General features: G+C 38.2%; 1 pseudogene; it reads left to right on the top strand.

Annotated features, from left to right (window-relative positions):
- Positions 1 to 3,132: 3,132 nt before the first annotated feature.
- Positions 3,133 to 3,250, top strand: LOC123941019 (annotated as a pseudogene).
- The last annotated feature ends 17,842 nt before the right edge of the window (positions 3,251 to 21,092 follow it).

The following is a 21,092-nucleotide window of genomic DNA, read 5'->3' as shown; positions in this document are numbered from 1 at the left end:
CGATCTTTCTTAATGTACGTTTCTGAGTATTTATTTTTACATGTTGTAATTTATTTTAATGGCTCAAAGAGATGCAGCAGGAGATCCAGGAACAAAGTGTAGTGGACATTGTGATGAGTTGCTTAAATCCCTCTTTAGAAGCAAATTCTTATTAGCTTCTGGAAGTGCTGTCAGAAAGCAGCCCCCAGCTGTCAGCCCACTCTGTGGGAAATGTCTCCGGTGATGGGTCACCTCTTTTTCCTCCCCAGGGAAGCCCACACTCAAATGTGAAGGCCTGGGAATGTAAATGTCCTCTCACCCCAGTGTGGGACAGTCTGGCCTTGAGACTTCCTCATGGTGGGCTGAGGCCTTCATGGAGACATTACTGTAGAATAAAATACACACAGAAGAGCACACAAAAAAGAGTACATATTAAGGGAAGCATAGAATGTAATGAGCACTGGGTATTATATAAGACTGATGAATCACAGGCCTGAACCTCTGAAACCAATAATACAGCATATATTAATTGAATTTAAATAAAAAAATTCTTTTAGAAGAGTACATGGATAAGCAGATTGTCACAAAGTAAATATATCTAGTAGCTTTTCCATTAGCTCTAAACACATCTCATGTCCTCTCTTCAACAATAGTCCCTTCCTCTTCCTGAAAGTTAACCACAACTCTGATTTCCAACATCAAAAATAAAATTTGAAGTGTGATTGTCATATGAAATGCACAGATATTAAATGTACAATTCCATAAAATTTGACAAATTCATACACTTATGTAATCCACAGCCCTATCAAAATAGAGAATGTTTTTGACCTCCCAGGGAGATGACCATATCCCTTTCCAGTCCATCCTTATTCCCAGAAGCAACTACTAATTCTGCTTTCTATCACCATAAATTACTTTTGCATGTCTTAAAAGTTCATATAATAATTATTATTTTTAAATTTTTTATTTATTTCTTATTTTTTTATAAACATATAATGTATTTTTATCCCCAGGGATACAGGTCTGTGAATCGTCAGGTTTACACACTTCACAGCACTCACCATAGCACATACCCTCCCCAATGTGCATAACCCCCCTCCCCCTCTCCCAAACCCCCCTCCCCCCAGCAACCCTTAGTTTGTTTTGTGAAGTTAAGTGTCACTTATGGTTTGTCTCCCTCCCAATCCCATCTTGTTTCATTTATTCTTCTCCTATCCCCCTAAGACCCCATGTTACATCTCCATGTCCTCATATCAGGGAGATCATATGATAGTTGTCTTTCCCCAATTGACTTATTTCACTAAGCATGATACCCTCTAGTTCCATCCATGTCATCGCAAATGGCAAGATTTCATTTCTTTTGATGGCTGCATAGCATTCCATTGTGTATCTATACCACATCTTCTTTATCCATTCATATGTTGATAGACATCTAGGTTCTTTCCATAGTTTGGCTATTGTAGACATTGCTGCTATAAACATTCAGGTGCACGTGCCCCTTCGGATCACTACATTTGTATCTTTAGGGTAAATACCCAGTAGTGCAATTGCTGGGTCATAGGGTAGTTCTATTTTCAACATTTTGAGGAACATCCATGCTGTTTTACAGAGTGGTTGCACCAGCTTGCATTCCCACCAAGAATATAGGAGGGTTTCCCTTTCTCCACATCCTCGCCAGCATCTGTCATTTCCTGACTTGTTAATTTTAGCCATTCTGACTGGTGTGAGGTGATATCTCATTGTGGTTTTGATTTGTATTTCCCTGATGCCGAGTGACGTGGAAGACTTTTTCATGTGTCTGTTGGCCATCTGGATGTCTTCTTTGCAGAAATGTCTGTTCATGTCCTCTGCCCATTTCTTGATTGGATTGTTTGTTCTTTGGGTGTTGAGTTTGCTAAGTTCCTTATAGATTTTGGACACTAGCCCTTTATCTGATATGTCGTTTGCAAATATCTTCTCCCATTCTGTCAGTTGTCTTTTGGTTTTGTTAACTGTTTCCTTTGCTGTGCAAAAGCTTTTGATCTTGATGAAATCCCAATAGTTCATTTTTGCCCTTGCTACCCTTGCCTTTGCCAATGTTCCTAGGAAGATGTTGCTATGGCTGAGGTCGAAGAGGTTGCTGCCTGCGTTCTCCTCAAGGATTTTGATGGATTCCTTTCTCACATTGAGGTCCTTCATCCATTTTGAGTCTATTTTCGTGTGTGGTGTAAGGAAGTGGTCCAATTTCATTTTTCTGCACGTGGCTGTACAATTTTCCCAGCACCATTTACTGAAGAGGCTGTCTTTTTTCCATTGGACATTCTTTCCTGCTTTGTCAAAGATTAGTTGACCATAGAGTTGAGGGTCTATTTCTGGGCTCTCTATTCTGTTCCATTGATCTATGTGTCTGTTTTTGTGCCAGTACCATGCTGTCTTGATGACGACAACTTTGTAATAGAGCTTGAAGTCCGGAATTGTGATGCCACCCACTTTGGCTTTCTTTTTCAATATTCCTTTGGCTATTCGAGGTCTTTTCTGGTTCCATATAAATTTTAGGATTATTTGTTCCATTTCTTGGAAAAAAATGGATGGGATTTTGATAGGGATTGCATTAAATGTGTAGATTGCTTTAGGTAGCACAGACATTTTCACAATATTGATTCTTCCAATCCAGGAGCATGGAACATTTTTCCATTTCTTTGTGTCTTCCTTATTTTCTTTCATGAGTACTTTATAGTTTTCTGCATATAGATTCTTAACCTCTTTGGTTAGGTTTATTCCTAGGTATCTTATAGTTTTGGGTGCAATTGTAAATGGGATTGACTCCTTAATTTCTCTTTCTTCTGTCTTGTTGTTGGTGTAGAGAAATGCAACTGATTTCTGTGCACTGATTTTATATCCTGACACTTTACTGAATTCCTGTACAAGTTCTAGCAGTTTTGGAGTGGAGTCTTTTGGGTTTTCCACATATAGTATCATATCATTTGCGAAGAGTGATAGTTTGACTTCTTCTTTGCCAATTTGGATGCCTTTAATTTCTTTTTGTTGTCTGATTGCTGAGGCTAGGACTTCCAATACTATGTTGAATAGCAGTGGTGATAATGGACATCCCTGGTGTGTTCCTGACCTTAAGGGAAAAGCTTTCAGTTTTTCTCCATTGAGAATGATATTTGTAGCTTTGTGCAGTGGCAGTATCGTAGCCAATGAGGTTTATCCGAGGCGCGATTATTGCTAATTGAGAATGATATTTGCGGTGGGTTTTTCATAGATGGCTTTGATAATATTGAGGTATGTGCCCTCTATCCCTACACTTTGAAGAGTTTTGATCAGAAAGGGATGCTGTACTTTGTCAAATGCTTTTTCAGCATCTATTGAGCTTATCATATGGTTCTTGTTCTTTCTTTTATTAATGTGTTGTATCACATTGATTGATTTGCAGATGTTGAACCAACCTTGCAGCCCTGGAATAAATCCCACTTGTCATGGTGAATAATCCTTTTAATGTACTGTTGAATCCTATTGGCTAGTATTTTGGTGAGAATTTTTGCATCTGTGTTCATCAAGGATATTGGTCTGTAGTTCTCTTTCTTGGTAGGATCCTTGTCTGGTTTTGGGATCAAGGTGATGCTGGCCTCATAAAATGAGTTTGGAAGTTTTCCTTCCATTTCTATTTTTTGGAACAGTTTCAGGAGAATAGGAATTAGTTCTTCTTTAAATGTTTGGTAGAATTCCCCTGGGAAGCCATCTGGCCCTGGGCTTTTGTTTGTTTGGAGATTTTTGATGCCTGTTTCAATCTCCTTACTGGTTATGGGCCTGTTCAGGTTTTCTATTTCTTCCTGGTTCAGTTGTGGTAGTTTATATGTCTCTAGGAATGCATCCATTTCTTCCAGATTGTCAAATTTGTTGGTGTAGAGTTGCTCATAGTATGTTCTTATAATTGTCTGTATTTCCTTGGTGTTAGTTGTGATCTCTCCTCTTTCATTCCTGGTTTTATTTATTTGGGTCCTTTCTCTTTTCTTTTTGATAAGTTTGGCAAGGGGTTTATAAATCTTATTGATTCTTTCAATGAACCAACTCCTAGTTTCGTTGATTTGTTCTATTGTTTTTTTGGTTTCTATTTCATTGATTTCTGCTCTGATCTTTATGATTTTTCTTCTCCTGCTGGGTTTAGGGTTTCTTTCTTGTTCCTTCTCCAGCTCCTTTAGTTGTAGGGTTCGGTTGTGTACTTGAGACCTTTCTTGGTTCTTGATAAAGGCTTGTACCACTATATATTTTCCTCTCAGGACTGCCTTTGTTGTGTCCCACAGATTTTGAACCGTTGTGTTTTCATTATCATTTGTTTCCATGATTTTTTTCAATTCTTCTTTAATTTCCTGGTTGATCCATTCATTCTTTAGAAGATGCTGTTTAGTCTCCATGTATTTGGGTTCTTTCCAAATATCCTCTTGTGATTGAGTTCTAGCTTCAGAGCATTGTGGTCTGAAAATATGCAGGGAATGATCCTGATCTTTTGCTACCAGTTGACACCTGATTTAGGACCCAGGATGTGATCTATTCTGGAGAATGTTCCATATGCACTAGAGAAGAATGTGTATTCTGTTGCTTTGGGATGAAATGTTCTGAATATATCTGTGATGTCCATCTGGTCCAGTGTGTCATTTAAGGCCTTAATTTCCTTGTTGACCTTTTGCTTGGATGATCTGTCTATTTCAGTGGGGGGAGTGTTAAAGTCCCTACTATTATTGTATTATTATTGATGTGTTTCTTTGATTTTGTTATTAATTGGTTTATGTAGTTGGCTGCTTCCACGTTAGGGGCATAGATATTTAAAATTGTTAGATCTTCTTGTTGGACAGACCCTTTGAGTATGATATAGTGTCCTTCCTCATCTCTTATGATAGTCTTTGGCTGAAAATCTAATTGATCTGATATAAGGATTGCCACACCAGCTTTCTTCTGATGCCCATTAGCATGGTCAATTGTTTTCCACCCCCTCACTTTAAATCTGGAGGTGTCTTCGCGTCTAAGATGAGTTTCTTGTAGGCAACATATTAGATGGGTTTTGTTTTTTTATCCATTCTGATACCCTGTGTCTTTTGATTGGGGCATTTAGCCCATTAACATTCAGGGTAACTATTGAGAGATATGAATTTAGTGCCATTATATTGCCTGTAAGGTGACTGTTACTGTGTATTGTCTCTGTACCTTTCTGATCTACTACTTTTAGGCTCTCTCTTTGCTTAGAGGACCCCTTTCAGTATTTCCTGTAGAGCTAATTTGGTGTTTGCAAATTCTTTTGGTTTTTGTTTTTCTGGAAGATTTTTATCTCTCTTTCTATTTTCTTTTTTCTTTTTTTTTTTAAGATTTTATTTATTTGACAGAGAGAAATCACAAGAGAGGTAGGCAGAGAGAGAGGAAGGGAAGAAGGCTCTCCGCTGAGCAGAGAGCCCGATACGGGACTCGATCCCAGGACCCTGAGATCATGACCTAAGTCGAAGGCAGCGGCTTAACCCACTGAGCCACCCAGGCGCCCCTCTCTTTCTATTTTCAATGATAGCCTAGCTGGATAGAGTATTCTTGGCTGCATGTTTTTCTCGTTTAGTGCTCTGAATATATCATGCCAGCTCTTTCTGGCCTGCCAGGTCTCTGTGGATAAGTCTTCTGCCAATCTAATATTTTTACCATTGTATGTTACAGACTTCTTTTCCTGGGCTGCTTTCAGGATTTTCTCTTTGTCACTAAGACTTGTAAATTTTACTATTAGGTGACAGGGTGTGGACCTATTCTTGTTGATTTTGAGGGGGGTTCTCTGCACCTCCTGGATTTTGATGCTTGTTCCCTTTGTCATATTAGGGAAATTCTCTCCAATAGACCTTCTGCTCCCCTCTCTCTTTCTTCTTCTTCTGGAATCCCAATTATTCTAATGTTGTGTCGTCTTATGGTGTCACTTATCTCTCAAATCCTCCCCTCATGGTGCAGTAGCTGTTTGTCCTTCTTTTGCTCGGCTTCTTCATTCTCTGTCATTTGGTGTTCTATATCACTAATTCTTTCTTCTGCCTCATTTATCCTAGCAGTGAGAGCCTCCATTTTTGATTGCACCTCATTAATAGCTTTTTTGATTTCAACTTGGTTAGATTTTAGTTCTTTTATTTCTCCTGAACAGGCTTTTATATCTCCAGAGACGGTTTCTCTAATATCTTCCACGCCTTTTTCGAGCCCGGCTAGAACCTTCAGAATCATCATTCTGAACTCTAGATCTGACATATTACCAATGTCTGTGTTGATTAGGTCCCTAGTCTTCGGTACTGCCTCTTGTTCTTTTTTTTGTGGTGAATTTTTCTGCCTTGTCATTTTGTCCAGATAAGAGGATATAAAGGAGCAAATAAAATACTAAAGGGTGGCAAAGACCCCAGAAAAATGCACTTTAATCAAATCAGAAGAGACCCCAAATCGTGGGGGATGGGAAAAAGGGGATAAAAACAGGTTCAGAAAAAAAAAAGAAAAAAATTATAAAAAGAAAACAAATAAAGAAAAAATATAAAAAAGGAAGACAAAATATATATTAGATAAACTAGTCAAAAAACGTTAAAAAGGAAAAGGGTCAAAGTTTTAAACAATTTAGCAGAAGAAGAAAAAAGAAAAAAAATGAAAAAAAAATTGAATTAACTGCAAGACGAAAGAATCATGGGGAGAAAGCCATCTCTTCCGTGCTTTGCTTTCTCCTCCTCTGGAATTCCACTGCTGTCCTAGGTATTGAACCTGCTTTCCTTGGTGGATGAACTTTGTCCTGGCTGGATTTTTTGTTGATCTTCTGGGGTAGGGGCCTGTTGTAGTGACTCTCAAGTGTCTTTGCCCGAGGCGGAATTGCACCGCCCTTACTGGGGGCCGGACTAAGGTTCGCTTTCGGCAGCTTTTTTTCCCTGAACGCTTTCCCTAGAGTTCCAGAGGATGGGAATGAAAATGGCGGCCTCCCAGTCTCGGGCCCAGAGGAGCCCGAGGAGCCGAGAGCCCAGGACCCCACTCCTCAGTGCACCCCCAGAGAACAGTGCCCAATCACTCCCGTATCTCCGGCCTCCAGCCGCGCTCCGAGCTCACCCAGCCTGAGACCGGTTCAAGGTAACCTCGAGCTGAGAGCTCAGTCCTCGGCTCTGTCTCTGTAGCCAGCTTCCCCATTCTAATTCCTGCAAGCTCTGCGACACTCCGACACCCCCGATCCTTCTGTGATCCTGCGGGACCTGGGGCCACGCTGACCCCGCGTGGGCTTCACCCCGGTTTATCCTCTGGAGCAATGTCCCTCAGTGGAACAGACTTTTAAAAGTCCTGATTTTGTGCTCCGTTGCTCCGCCGCTTGCCGGGAGCCCCCCCCCCCCCCGCCCCGCGGTCTATCTTCCTGTCGTTTTGGATTCACTTCTCCGCCAGTCCTACCTTTCAGAAAGTGGTTGATTTTCTGTTTCTAGAATTGCTGTTTGTCTTCTCTTCGATCTCCTGTTGGATTTGTAGGTGTTTGCAATGTTTAGATAAGCTATCTAGCTGATCTCCTGCTACCTGATGTAGTCTCAGCCTGCTATTTCTCTGCCATCTTGACTCCTCCCAGGGAAATGTGTTCAAAAGTTCATTTAATTAGAAGCATATAGGGTTTTTTTTTTTTTTTTTTTTTTTTTGGTGTGTGTGTCTGACTTCCTTTCACTTAGCATAATGTCTTTGACATTAATTCTTGCTGTTGTATCAGTAGTTTATACCCCTTTGTGGCTGAGTGGCCTCTCATTGTATGAATAGACCATAGTTTACATATTTTCCTTTTGATGGACACCTGGCCTGTTTTTAGTTTTTGGCTAAAATAAATAAAGCTGTTGTGAATCTTGTACATTTACAAAAACACTTGTATAAGTGTTTTTGTAAATGTAAGTTTTCATATCTTTTGGGTAAATACCTATGATTAGAACTGATGAGTCACAGGGAGAATGTATGTTTAGCTTTTTAGAAGCTGACAGTCTCCATTTTACACAGGTATGTATAATATATGAGAGTTCTGATTGTTCTATGTCCTTACTAATGTTTGGATTTGTCAGTCTTTTTAATTTTTTCCATGCTAGTGGGAGTGTAGTGGTAATCACAGTGGTTTTCTTTCTGCATTTCTCAAAAAGTTAAAGTATAGTTGACATACAATATTAAATTAGTTTTAGATAGACAGCATAGTGATTCAAAAAAATTCTATACATTATGAGATGCTTGCCAAGGTAGGTGTAGTTACCCTCTGTTACCATAGAATGTCATTGCAATATTACTAACTGCATTTCCTATGCTGTACTTTTTCATCCCTGTGACTTATTTATTTTATAACTGGAAGTTTGTACCTCTTAACTTTACCTATTTCACCCAATACTCTACCTCACTGCCTCTGAAAAACAACCAATGTGTTCTCTGTGTTTACGACTCTGTTTCTGTCTTTTTGTTGCTGTTCATTTGTTTTATTTTTCAGATTTTGCATATAAGTGAAATAATACAATATTGTCTTTCTCCATCTGGCTTAATTCACCTAACATAGCACCTTCTATATCCATATAGGTTTCACAAATGGCAAGATCTGATTCTTATTTTTATGGCTGAGCTCAAAAAATATATTCTTATTTCTTTACGATAGATATACAAATATTTATCATCTTTATCCATTCATCTATTAATGGCCACCTGAGTTGCTTCCATACCTTTGCTACTGTAAATAATGCTGCAGTAAACATGGGGCTGCTTATATCTTTTCAAATGACTATTTTTGTTTTCTTTGGATAGATATCTAAATGTGGAATTATGGGTTCCATTATGGGTTATATGGTATTTCTATTTTTATTTTTTATTTATTTATTTATTTATTGACAGAGAGAGAGAGAGAGAGAGAGAGCACAAGTAGGCAGAGAGGCAGGGGGGAGGCAGGCTCCTTGTTGAGCAGAGAGCCCAATGCAGGACTCGATCCCAGAACCCTGGGATCATGACCTGAGCCAAAGGCAGAGGCTCCAATCCACTGAGCCACCCAGGTGCCCCTCTATTTTTAATTTTTGAGAAATCTTCATGCTGTTACACCAACTTACATTCTCACCAACAGTGCACAAGTGTTCCTATTTCTCCACATCATCACCAACACTTGTTATTTCTTGTCTTTTTGGAACTAGCCATTATAACAGATGTGAAGTACTACTATCTCATCGTGGTTTTAATTAGCATTTCTCTGGTGATAAGTGATGTTGAGCATCTTTTCATGTGTCTTTTGGCCATCTGTATGTCTTCTTTGTAAAAATGTTTATACAAGTCCTTTGCCCATTTTTAAACTGGATTATTTGTGTTTTTGGTTTTAAGTTGTATGAGTTATGTTTTATGTTTTGGGTATTAACCTTTTATCAGATATATAATTTGCAAATATCTTTTCCTATTCAGTTAGGTGCCTGTTCATTTCATTGATTATCACCTTTGCTATACAAAAGATTTTTAGTTTGATGTAGTCTCAAAAGTTTATTTTTGTTTCCCTTGCTTGGGAGACAGATTCAGAAAAATATTTCCAAGACCAATGTCTAAGTGAATAAATGCCTATGACTTCTTTAAGGTATTCTGTGGTTTCAGGTCTCACATTTATTTCTGGGATCTCCATCCTGTTTTATTGATCTATATGTCTATTTTTCTGCCCATACTCTACTGACTTGATTATTATAGCTTTGCAGTATAGTCTGAATACTGGTATTAACTATGTTTTTTTTTTCTCTTTTTTTGTGGTTCCTTACAAGTTTTACTATTTTTAGTTCTAATTCTGTGAAAAATACCATTAGTATTTTTATAGGGATTGTGTTAAATCTATAGATTGCTTTGGGTAGTATGGACATTTTAACCATAGTAATTCTTTCAATCTATGACCAAGGTATATTTTTCCATTTATTTGTGTCATTTACTTTACTCTTCTTTTTAAAATGTTTTAAAAGATTTTATTCATTTATTTGACAGAGCTGGAGAGCACAAGCAGGTGGAGCAGCAGAGGGAAAGGGAAGGCTAAGCAGGGAGCCCAATGTGAGACTCGATTCCAGGATCCTGGGATCATGACCTGAGCTGAAGGCAGATGCTTAACCATCTGAGCATCTAGGTGCCCCTATTTGTGTCATTTTCAATTTCTTTCATCAATGTCTTATAGCTTTCAAAGTACAGGTCTTTCATCTCCTTGGTTACATTTATTTCTAGGTATTTTATTCTTTTTTGGTGCAAATGCAAATGGGATCATTTTCTTAATTTCTTTTTCTCCTAGTTTGTTATTAGTGCATAAAACAACAGATTTCTGTATATTGATTTTTTGTTCTGCTACTTTACTAAATTATTTGTTCTAATGATTTTTGGGTGGAGTCTTTCTTTAGGGGTTTTTGTATATAGTATGTTATCTGCAAATAGTGACAGTTTTACTTCTTCCTTCCTAATTTTGATGACTTTTAGTTCTTTTCCTTGTCTGAATGCTGTGGCTAAGAAGTTATCAGTACTGTATTGAATAAAAGTGGTGAGAGTGGACATTCTTGTCATGTTCCCCATCTTAGAGCAAAAGATTTCAGCTTTTCCCCATTAAGTGTTATCTGTGATTTTTGTTTTGTTTTGTTTTTATATGGCCTTTGCTATGTTGAAATATGTTCCCTCTAAACCCATTTTGTTGGAAGTTTTTATCATGAATGATGTTGAATTTTGTTAAATGCTTTTTCTCCATCTACAGAGATGGGTCATATGATTTTTATCCTTTATTTTGTTAATGGTATACCACACTAATTGACTTACATATATTGAACCATTCTTGCATCTTTGGAATAAATCTCACTTGACAGTTTCACAATGATGAGCTCCTTTAACTTTTGTTTGTCTGAGAAACTCTTTATCTCTCCTTCATTTTTGAATAATTGATGGGTAGAGTATTCTTGGTTGTAGCTTTTTTTGTTTAAGAACTTTGAATATATCATACACTGTGTTCTATCTTGCAAAGTTTTTGCTGAAAAATCAGGTGATAGCCTTATGGGATTTCCTTTGTACCTAAACATTTGCTTTTTTCTTGGTGCTTTTAAGACCCTCTATCTTTAATTTTTATTATTTTCTTTTTTAATTTAAAGTCAATTAGCCAACATATAGTACATCATTAGTTTTTTAAATTAACATATAATGTATTATTTGTTTCAGGGGTACAGGTCTGTGATTCATCAGTCTTACATAATTCACAGCACTCACCATAACACATACTCTCCCCAGTGTCCATCACCCAGCCACCCCATCCCTCCCACCCCCTCCCCTGGAGTAACCCTCAGTTTGTTTCCTGACATTAAGAGTCTCTTATGGTCTGTATCCCTCTCTGGTTTTGTTTTGCTTCATTTTTTCCTTCCCTTCCCCTATGATCCTCTGTCTTTTCCCCAAATTTCTCAAATCAGTGAGATTATATGATAATTGTCTTTCTCTGATTGACTTTTTTCTCTTAGCATAATAGCTTCTAGTTCTATCCACATTGTTGCAAATGACAAGATTTATTTTTTGATGGCTGCATAATATTCCATTGTATATCAAGACCACATCTTCTTTATCCATTCATCTGCTGATGGACATCTAGGCTCTTTCCATAGTTTGGCTATTGTGGACATTGCTGCTATAAACATTGGGGTGCATGTGACCTTTCAGATCACTACACTTGTATCTTTAGGGTAAATACCCAATAGTACAATTGCTGGGTCAGAGGGTAGCTCTTATTTTCAACTTTTTGAGGAATTTCAATACTGTTTTCCAGAGTGGCTGCACCAGCTTGCATTCCCACCAACAGTGTAGGAGGATTCCCCTTTCTCCACATCCTCACCAACACTTATCATTTACTGATTGGTTCCTTTTAGCCATTCTGACTGGTGTGAGGTGTATTTCACTGTGGTTTGGTTTGTATTTCCCTGATGCCAAGAGATGTGGAGCACTTCTTCATGTGTGTGTTGGCCATTTGGACATCTTCTTTGAAGAAATTTCTGTTCATATCTGCTGCACATTTCTTGATTGGATTATTTGTTCTTTGGGTGTTGAGTCTGATACGTTCTTTATAGATTTTTGGATACTAGCCCTTTATCTGATATGTTGTTTGCAAATATCTTCTCCCATTCTGTCAGTTGTCTTTTGGTTTTGTTGACTGTTTCCTTTGCTGTGCAAAAGCTTTTGATCTTGATGAAATCCCAATAGTTCATTTTTGCCTTTGCTTCCCTTGCCTTTGGCAATGTTTCTAGGAAGAAGTTGCTGTGGCTGAGGTCAAAGAGCTTGATGCTTGTGTTTTCTTCAAGAGTTTTGTTGGATTCCTTTCTCACATTGAGGTCTTTCATCCATTTGGAGTCTACTTTTGTGTGTGGTGTGAGGAAATGGTCCAGTTTCATTCTTCTGCATGTGGTTGTCCAATTTTCCCAACACTATTTGTTGAAGAGACTGTCTTTTTTCCATTGGACATTCTTTGCTGCTTTGTCAAAAATTAGTTGACCTGAGAGTTGAGGGTCCATTTCTGGGCTCTTTATTCTGTTCCAGTGAACTATGTGTCTGTTTTTGTGTCAGTACCATACTGTCTTGATGATTAGAGCTTTGTAATAGAGCTTGAAGTCTGGAATTATGATGCTGTCAACTTTGGTTTTCTCTTTCAACATTCCTTTGGGTTTTGGGGTTTTTTTTGGTTCCATACAAATTTTAGGATTATTTTTTCTATTTCTTTGAAAAAAGTTGATGATATTTTGATAGGAATTGCATTAAATGTGTAGATTGCTCTAGGTAGCATAAACATTTTCACAATATTTGTTCTTCCAATGCATGAAATGGAAATGGAAATGGAAAGTTTTTCCATTTCTTTGTGTCTTCCTCCATTTCTTTCATAAGTACTTTGTAGTTTTCTGAGTACAGATTCTTTGCCTCTTGGTTATATTTATTCCTAGGTATCTTATGGTTTTGGGTGCAATTATAAAGGGGATCGACTCCTTAATTTCTTCTTCTTCTGTCTTGTTGTTGGTGTATAGAAATGCAACTGATTTCTATGCATTGATTTTTTTTTTTTGTGCATTGATTTTATATCCTGACACTTTCCTGAATTCCTGTTTGAGTTCTAGCAGTTTTGGAGTGGAGCCTTTGGGTTTTCCACATAAAGTATCATATCATCTGCAAAGAGTGAGAGTTTGACTATATCATTAGTTTTTGATGTAGTGTTCAGTGATTCATTAGTTGTGTATAACACCCTGTGCTCATCACATCACGTGCCCTCCTTAATGCCCACCACCCAGTTCCCCATTCTTCCACCCGCTTCTCTTTCTGCAACGCTCAGTTTTTTCTCAGAATTATGAATCTGCCATGATTTGTCTCCCACTATGATTTCTTCCCATTCAGTTTTCCCTCCCTTCCCCTATGATTCTCTGTGTTATTTCTTATATTCCACATACAAGTGAAACCATATGATAATTGTCATTCTCAGATTGACTTATTTCATTTAACAATTATTATGTGTCTGTGTGGATCTCCTTGAATTCATCTTAACTGAGGCTCTCTGTGCTTTCTGGGCCTGGATGTTTTTTCATTTCCCAGATTGGAGAGTTTTCAGCTATTATTTCTTCAAATAAATTTTTTGCTTCTTTCTTTCTCTCTTCACCTTCTGGGACTCCTACTATGCAAATATTATTATTCTTGATGAAGTTGCAGAAGTCTTTTGACCTATCCTCATCTTTAAAATATCTCTTTTCTTTTTTGCATTTTAAAAGATTTTATTTATCTGAGTGGGGTGCCTGGGTGGCTCAGTGGGTTAAAGCCTCTGCCTTCGGCTCAGGTCATGATCCCAGGGTCCTGAGATTGAGCCCCACATTGGGCTCTCTGCTCAGCGGGGAGCCTGCTTCCTTCTCTCTCTCTCTCTCTCTGCCTGCCTCTCAGCCTACTTGTGATCTCTATCTATCAAATAAATAAATAAAATCTTAAAAAAAGATTTTATTTATTTGAGAGAGAGAGAGAAAGAATGAGGGGCAGAGGGAGAAGGAGAAGCAGACTTTCCGCTGAGTGGGGAGGCTGACATGGAGCTTGATCTCAGGATGCTGAGCTATGCCAAAATCAGACACTTAATTGACTGAACCACCAAGGAGCCCTTAAAAAATCTTTTTTCTTTTTTGTGGTAGAGGTGGATTGCTTTCCACTATCCTGTCTTCAGATCACTGATCTTTTGCTCTGCTTCCTTTACTGATGATTCCCTCTAATGTATTTTTCATTTCAGTTATTGTGTTCTTCAGATCTAAGTCTTTTTTATGTTTTCTATCCCTTTTGAAGTTCTCACTGAGTTTAAACACTTTTCACTCAAGTTCAGTGAGTATCTTTATGACCATTATTTTAAACCCTTTATCAGGTAGATTGCTGTCTCCATTTCATTTAGCTTTTGTTCTCTGGTTTTGTCTTATTCTTTCATTTGGAACATAATCCTCTATTTTCTTATTTTGTCTGACTTGCTGTGTTTATTTCTATGTATTATATAAGTCAACTTTTTGTCTCCTGGTTGTGAAATTAGTGGTCTTATATAAAAAAGCATTTTGTGAAACATGATAGCATAATCCTTCCTGGCAACCAGGATGAGGTGGCCCATGGTCATCTCTTTTGTGGGCTCCTTATATCTCTCTTTTGTGGCTGGGCCATGACTACTGTGGGCATGCTGGTGGGTGGGAGTAGCTCTCAACCTGGTTTTCTGCAGTGACTAGCTGTGATTGCTGCAGGTGCACTGGTGAGCAGTGGTTACAGCAGGCATGGCTGGCTGAGAGGCCTCATTGGAGCTATTGTGGTCCTGCTGATGGGTGGGGTTAGCTTTGCCCTTCCCTAGGGTGGGAGTCTCTTTGGAAGGGCACCAGTCCTGACCAGGGCTACTCACTGTGTTTGGGTGGCAGTTGCTTTCTGGGGTTTGGGGGGGGGCACTTGTCCCTACTGAAGCTGCTCAGTGGGTGTGGTGGGTTGGGAGCTGCATTGGAGGGGGGTTTGATTGGGTGGGGTTGGTTAAGGTGTGGTGAATCTGTAGGGGAGTGCTTAGGTGGGGCAGGTAGTGTTAGCAAAGTAAATGTAGGGTGTCAGAACTGGTTCCTGTAGTTTCTGGAGAGCAAGGCTTAGGATGGCAAGAAAAATGGTGTCTTCCAGCACTTCCATTCCTAGAGAAAGCTCCTGTATATCCCTGCCCCTGTGGCACATGTCCTGAAATTAACCAATAAATCTTCACATATAACTCTACTTGTTTTTATTTTACTTTATTTATTTTTTTATTTGTTTATTTTCAGTGTAACAGTATTCATTGTTTTTGCACCACACCCAGTGCTCCATGCAATACACGCCCTCTCTATTACCCACCACCTGCTTCCCTAACCTCCCACACCCCGCCTCTTCAAAACCCTCAGGTTGTTTTTCAGAGTCCATAGTCTCTCATGGTTCATCTCCCCTTCCAATTTCTCTCAACTCCCTTCTCCTCTCCATCTCCCCATGTACTACATGTTTTTTGTTATGCTCCACAAATAAGTGAAACCAGCCACAGCAACTTCTTTCAAGATATGTCTCCAAAGGCAAAGGAAACGAAAGCAAAAATGAACTTTTGGGACTTCATCAAGATCAAAAGCTTCTGCACAGCAAAGGAAACAGTCAACAAAACAAAAAGGCAACCCACGGAATGGGAGAAGATATTTGCAAATGACAGTACAGACAAAAGGTTGATATCCCAGATCTATAAAGAACTCCTCAAACTCAACACACACAAAACAGATAATCATATCAAAAAATGGGCAGAAGATATGAACAGACATTTCTCCATTGAAGACATACAAATACTATCAGACACATCAAAAAATGCTCATCATCACTAGCCATCAGGGAGATTCAAATTAAAACCACATTGAGATATCACCTTACACCAGTTAGAATGGCCAAAATTAGCAAGACAGGAAACAACATGTGTTGGAGAGGTTGTGGAGAAAGGAGAACCCTCTTACACTGTTGGTGGGAATGCAAGTTGGTGTAGCCACTCTGGAGAACAGTGTGGAGATTCCTCAAGAAATTAAAAATAGAGCTTCCCTATGACCCTGCAATTGCACTGCTGGGTATTTACCCCAAAGATACAGATGTAGTGAAAAGAAGAGCCATCTGTACCCCAATGTTTATAGCAACAATGGCCATGGTCGCCAAACTGTGGAAAGAACAAAGATGCCCTTCAATGGACGAATGGATAAGGAAGATGTGGTCCATATACACGATGGAGTATTATGCCTCCATCAGAAAGGATGAATACCCAACTTTTGTAGCAACATGGACGGGACTGGAAGAGATTATGCTGAGTGAAATAAGTCAAGCAGAGAAAGTCAACTCTACTTGTTTTTAAACTGATGCTTCTGTGTTGGGTCTTGGAATGAGTTATATAGTGTGCTGGTCCTTGAAGCATGAAAACTCACTTTCCTGCAGCTCTCCAACACTCCTGAAGTTAAGGGCTAATAATTTTCAAAGTCAGATGTTACAGAGTCTTGTCTTCCTGGTGCAGATGTCCAGGGTCAGGAGACCTGGTATGAGGCTTAATCTTCTTGCTCCTCTACCGGTGTGATACTGCTACTGCAGTTGCCTCACTGGGGGTTCTGTTCCCAACTGTGTTTCTGTCCATTTTGCCCTTTTGATGTGGTCTTTATGTCTAGCTGTGAAATATCTGTTCTGATAGTGTTCAGGTTATTTTTAGAGTGAGTTGCATTATAGGTTGTTTTGCTTTGGTGTTTGTGTGTAGAGGAGGTGAGGTAAGGAGCCTCCTACTCTGCCATTTTCTTCTGATCTCCCCTGTTATTTCTATTTTAAACAATCAACAGACTTTTAAAGAGATTTAAAAAGAATATTTTTTTGAAAGATTTTACATATTTTCCAATATATTTACCCTTTGTGCTGTTTCTTTTTTTTTTAATTGAAGTATAGTTGACACACAATGTTGTATTAATTTCAGGTGTACAGTGTAGTGATTCAACAAGTCTTTACATTATGCTATGCTTGCCACATGTGTAGCTCCTATTTGTCACCATATAATGCTATTACAATACCATTGACTATATTCCCCATGTTGTACTTTTATCTCTGTGACTTATTCATTTCACAACTGGACACCAATCTGTCCTACCCTCCTCTACCCATTTTGCCCATTTCCCCACCTCCCTACATTCTGGCAGTCACCAGTTTGTTCTCTGTACTTATGGGTCTATTTCTCCTTTTTGTTTATTTTTTTGTTTTGTTTTTTAGATTCCATATATAGGTGAAATCATTAGGTGTTTGTCTTTCTTTGTCTGGCTTATTTCACTTAGCATTAATACTCTCTAGGTTCATCCATGTTGCTGCAAAAGACAAGATCTCACTTTTTTATGGCTGAGTAATATTCCATTATATTGGAATGGTATATAAATATATATCATATATATCATTGTGAGATACTACATCTTCTTCATCTATTCATCTATCAATGGACACTTGAATTGCTTCCATATCTTGGCTATTATAAATAGTACTGCAGTAAACATGGGGTGCATATATCATTTTAGATTAGTATTTTTGTATTCTTTGGGTAAATACACAGTCGCAGAATTACTGGATTTATGGTATTTCTATTTTTAATTTTCTGAGGAAGCTCTCTACTGTTTCTCATATAGCCCCACCAGCAACAGTGCAAGGATTCCCCTTTTTCAGTGCAAGTATTCCCCCTTTTCCACATCCTCACTTACACTTACTATTTCTTATTTTATTGATGCTAGCCATTCTAACAGATGTGAAGTGATATACTGATTTTGACTTGTATTTCCCTAATGATTAGTACTCCAGCCTGCTTGCTGACTCTATTTCCCAATGAATTACCTTGTGCCACCTGAACAATCCAGTACAGTCCAGAACCTGGACCTGTATTAAAATTCCCCCATTAAATCCCTGCCTCTCAGGAGTCATTGAAACCAATGAGGTTGCTTTGAGAAAATATTTATTTGTTCCTTCAGGGGGAAAGAGGATATTGAATATGAAACTTCCCATGCTACAGTGCTGCTACATTTGATTTTCCACTTGATAGCTATGTCAGCTCTTTGGGCAGGGTTATCTACTGGCTTTTAAAAATGTAACTATCATATGAAAGAAAGTATTGACATTAATAGGAAACAACTTATAAAGAGGAAATGATGAAGGGAAAGAGGAAGCTGATGGGCACGAAAAAAGTACTGTCAGCAGTTTCAACTGAGACTAGTCTAATTAATGTCTAAAGCTTTGAGGTTGTAAAGAATCCAAGAGAGAAAATCCCTTGTCCATTCTTGTTCCTGTTCCCCAGCAGGACAAAAAATAATTCGGGAGCATTACTTCATAGTTTGTGGGTTAGATTAGAAGTTGTGAGGGGGTATCTCAGTTATCATTTACTGTAAGAGTGGTGAGAAAAAAAATTCTAAACAGCACTGTTGCCTCTGAAACTGGGAGAATTTTTAGGTTAAATAAAGTCTGACTGTTTCAGGGGATTACTTTAGCCACAAATTGAAGAATAAAAGTATAGATAAGGCATTTGTAGTAATTTTCTTCATGGAGCAGAAGGGAAGTGAATACCTGAATCATAAAGATCTTTCTATGGGAGAAAATCTTTTTTTTTTTTTTTTTTGATATGCTCTTGTTAAAGTAAAAATAAACACAACTAGTTCTCTTCTCTTTTATAAAATAATGTATTAACTGGCCAGCCCAATAAGCAACAAAAGCAAAGCAAAACAAAACAAAACAGATGAATCACAAAACATACTTTGATCATACCCCAAATAAAACTTCATGTTTAATAACAGTTTTACCAGGAAAAAACTTAAAGCCTGCATTTTACTCAAATATGAAGCTCCTGGGGTTAGAAGCTGGCTATTCATATTGCAATCCTTAGGGTCTTATACAATGTTTGGGATATAGTACGTTTTTTAATGAATGTTTGAATAAACACATTGATGAATAAACTGGAAATAAGTCAAGCAGAGAGAGTCAATTATCATATGGTTTCACTTATTTGTGGAACATAAGGAGTAACGCAGAGGACATTGGGAGATGGAGAGGAGAAGGGAGTTTGGGGAAATTGGAGGGGGAGATGAACCATGGGAAACTGTGGACTCTGAGAAACTAACTGAGGGTTTTGGAAGCGAGGGTGGTGGGAGGTTGGGTGAGCCTAGTGGTGGGCATTATGGAGGGCACGTATTGCATGGAGCACTGGGTGTGGTGCATAAACAATGAATTCTGGAACACTGAAAAGAAATTAAAAAATAAATAAAAATTAAAAAAAAAAGAAACAGAGAAGATCTACAACTGACTATTATATGACAGCATGTTGCCATATTACTGTAGAGAAGTGTAAAAAGTCCCATAGTCATCATGGCCAAATGAATGCCTGATAATTTTGATGTTGGCAAGGCCCAGTATTCATTATTCCCTGGCAGTTGCCACCAACCCTACTCACCAGTGGGACAAAGAATACAGAGTCTAACCCTAATCTACACTTCCAGCTGTATCTGTCAGTATCCCTCATATGAACTCTCCCCTTTGGATAAACTCTTCTACTCATTATTCTCTGAATACCCCATACTCTCTTGCTTCTCCAAGCCTTTGTTTACATTGAATATGAAATGTATTTCTCTGCATATTTGCTTACAAAATCCTTCCTATTCTTTCAAGTCTGTCTCAAACACCAAATATTTCAAGAAGATCCCCCAATCATAGCTATTCTAAGAAGACTGACTTAGGCCACTGATTATATTTTTGGCCACATAACATTGATTATATACTCCCTTACATTGTAGTTATTTTAGAGAGCAAAGAATAAAGAATCCATCTTAGACATCATTTTTTCCCTTCATAAAGCATTGAAATTTGGTGAATTGACTGATAGATTAATTCAGCATTATGTACTAACTGATTAATCTTATCGTTTGCCTTTTAGGCATCATGAAGAAGGCAATGCTACTTTAAATGTTAAGAAGTTTAAAGACTACTAAGGGAGATGGGATATATAAAAACAGCTGCAAAACAATGTAAAAGAAAAAAATACAAATTATGGGATTAAAAGTGTTGATAACATACTTCCATGTTTGGAGATAACAGGAAAATTTATTTAAGAAGTTGAAATTTAGTGCACCTGGGTGGCTCAGTGGGTGAAGCCTCTGCTTTTGGCTCAGGTTGTGATCCCAGGGTCCTGGGATTGAGCCCCACATCAGGCTCTCTGCTTGGTGGGGAGCCTGCTTCCCTTCCCCTCTCTCTGCCTGCTTCTCTGCCTACCTGTGATCTTTCTCTGTCTGTCAAATAAATAAATAAAAATCTTAAAAAATAAGAAGGTGAATTTTACTTGGTTTTGAAGAAAAGATGGGATTAAGGCATGGAATGGACATTTCAGAGAAAAGAAATGGTGTAAACTAACTGAGAACATGGGATAGGAAGTAGTGATTTTTTGAAAACAGAAAGTATTTCAATTGGGTTTAGGCTTTATGTTTTTAGAAATAAAGGTAGAAAGATAGTCTGTGATATTTTATACACTAAGAAATTAAGACTTTTTGGCAATCAAAGACATCTGCAAGAGGAATTATTTGATCAGAGCTGTACTTCCAGATTAGACTAACATAAATAGAACTGTGCTTCGTAGAAAGGGAGAAATTGAAGGATGAGTGGATTTTCTAGTATATATAGAAGTAATGAGAGCAGGGTAGTGGCAGTGGGAATGAAGACAAGAGGACTGTTTTAAATATAAGACTCAGATTTGATCAGATGAACCAAGCCATTGATTGTCAGGTTGCAATGGTGACAGAGTCAAAGAGAGTAAGGAGGCTTTGATGCTGGGTAACTGGGTAGCTAAGTATGTTATGAATTAAACTGCCGAGTACAGAAGGGAATACATTTAGAAATGTGTGTCTTAAATATAATAATTGACATAATTAGTGTGAGATGTTTTATAGGGAAATTGAGGTGGAAATGTCTCTCATATCAATTGGAAATTCTGAACCTACATGTAGCAGAGACAGGAGGGCTGCAGATGGTCAGGAACCATATTTCTATAGGGCATAGTTCAAGTCATAATATTGATTGAGAATGTTATGGGAGTATAAGCAAGAACAGGCAAAAGT

Source organism: Meles meles, chromosome 4, assembly GCF_922984935.1.
Source record: "Meles meles chromosome 4, mMelMel3.1 paternal haplotype, whole genome shotgun sequence".
Taxonomy (NCBI): domain Eukaryota; kingdom Metazoa; phylum Chordata; class Mammalia; order Carnivora; family Mustelidae; genus Meles; species Meles meles.
The sequence above is the reverse complement of the archived record's forward strand: the minus strand, read 5'-3'. Positions and strand labels throughout refer to the sequence as shown.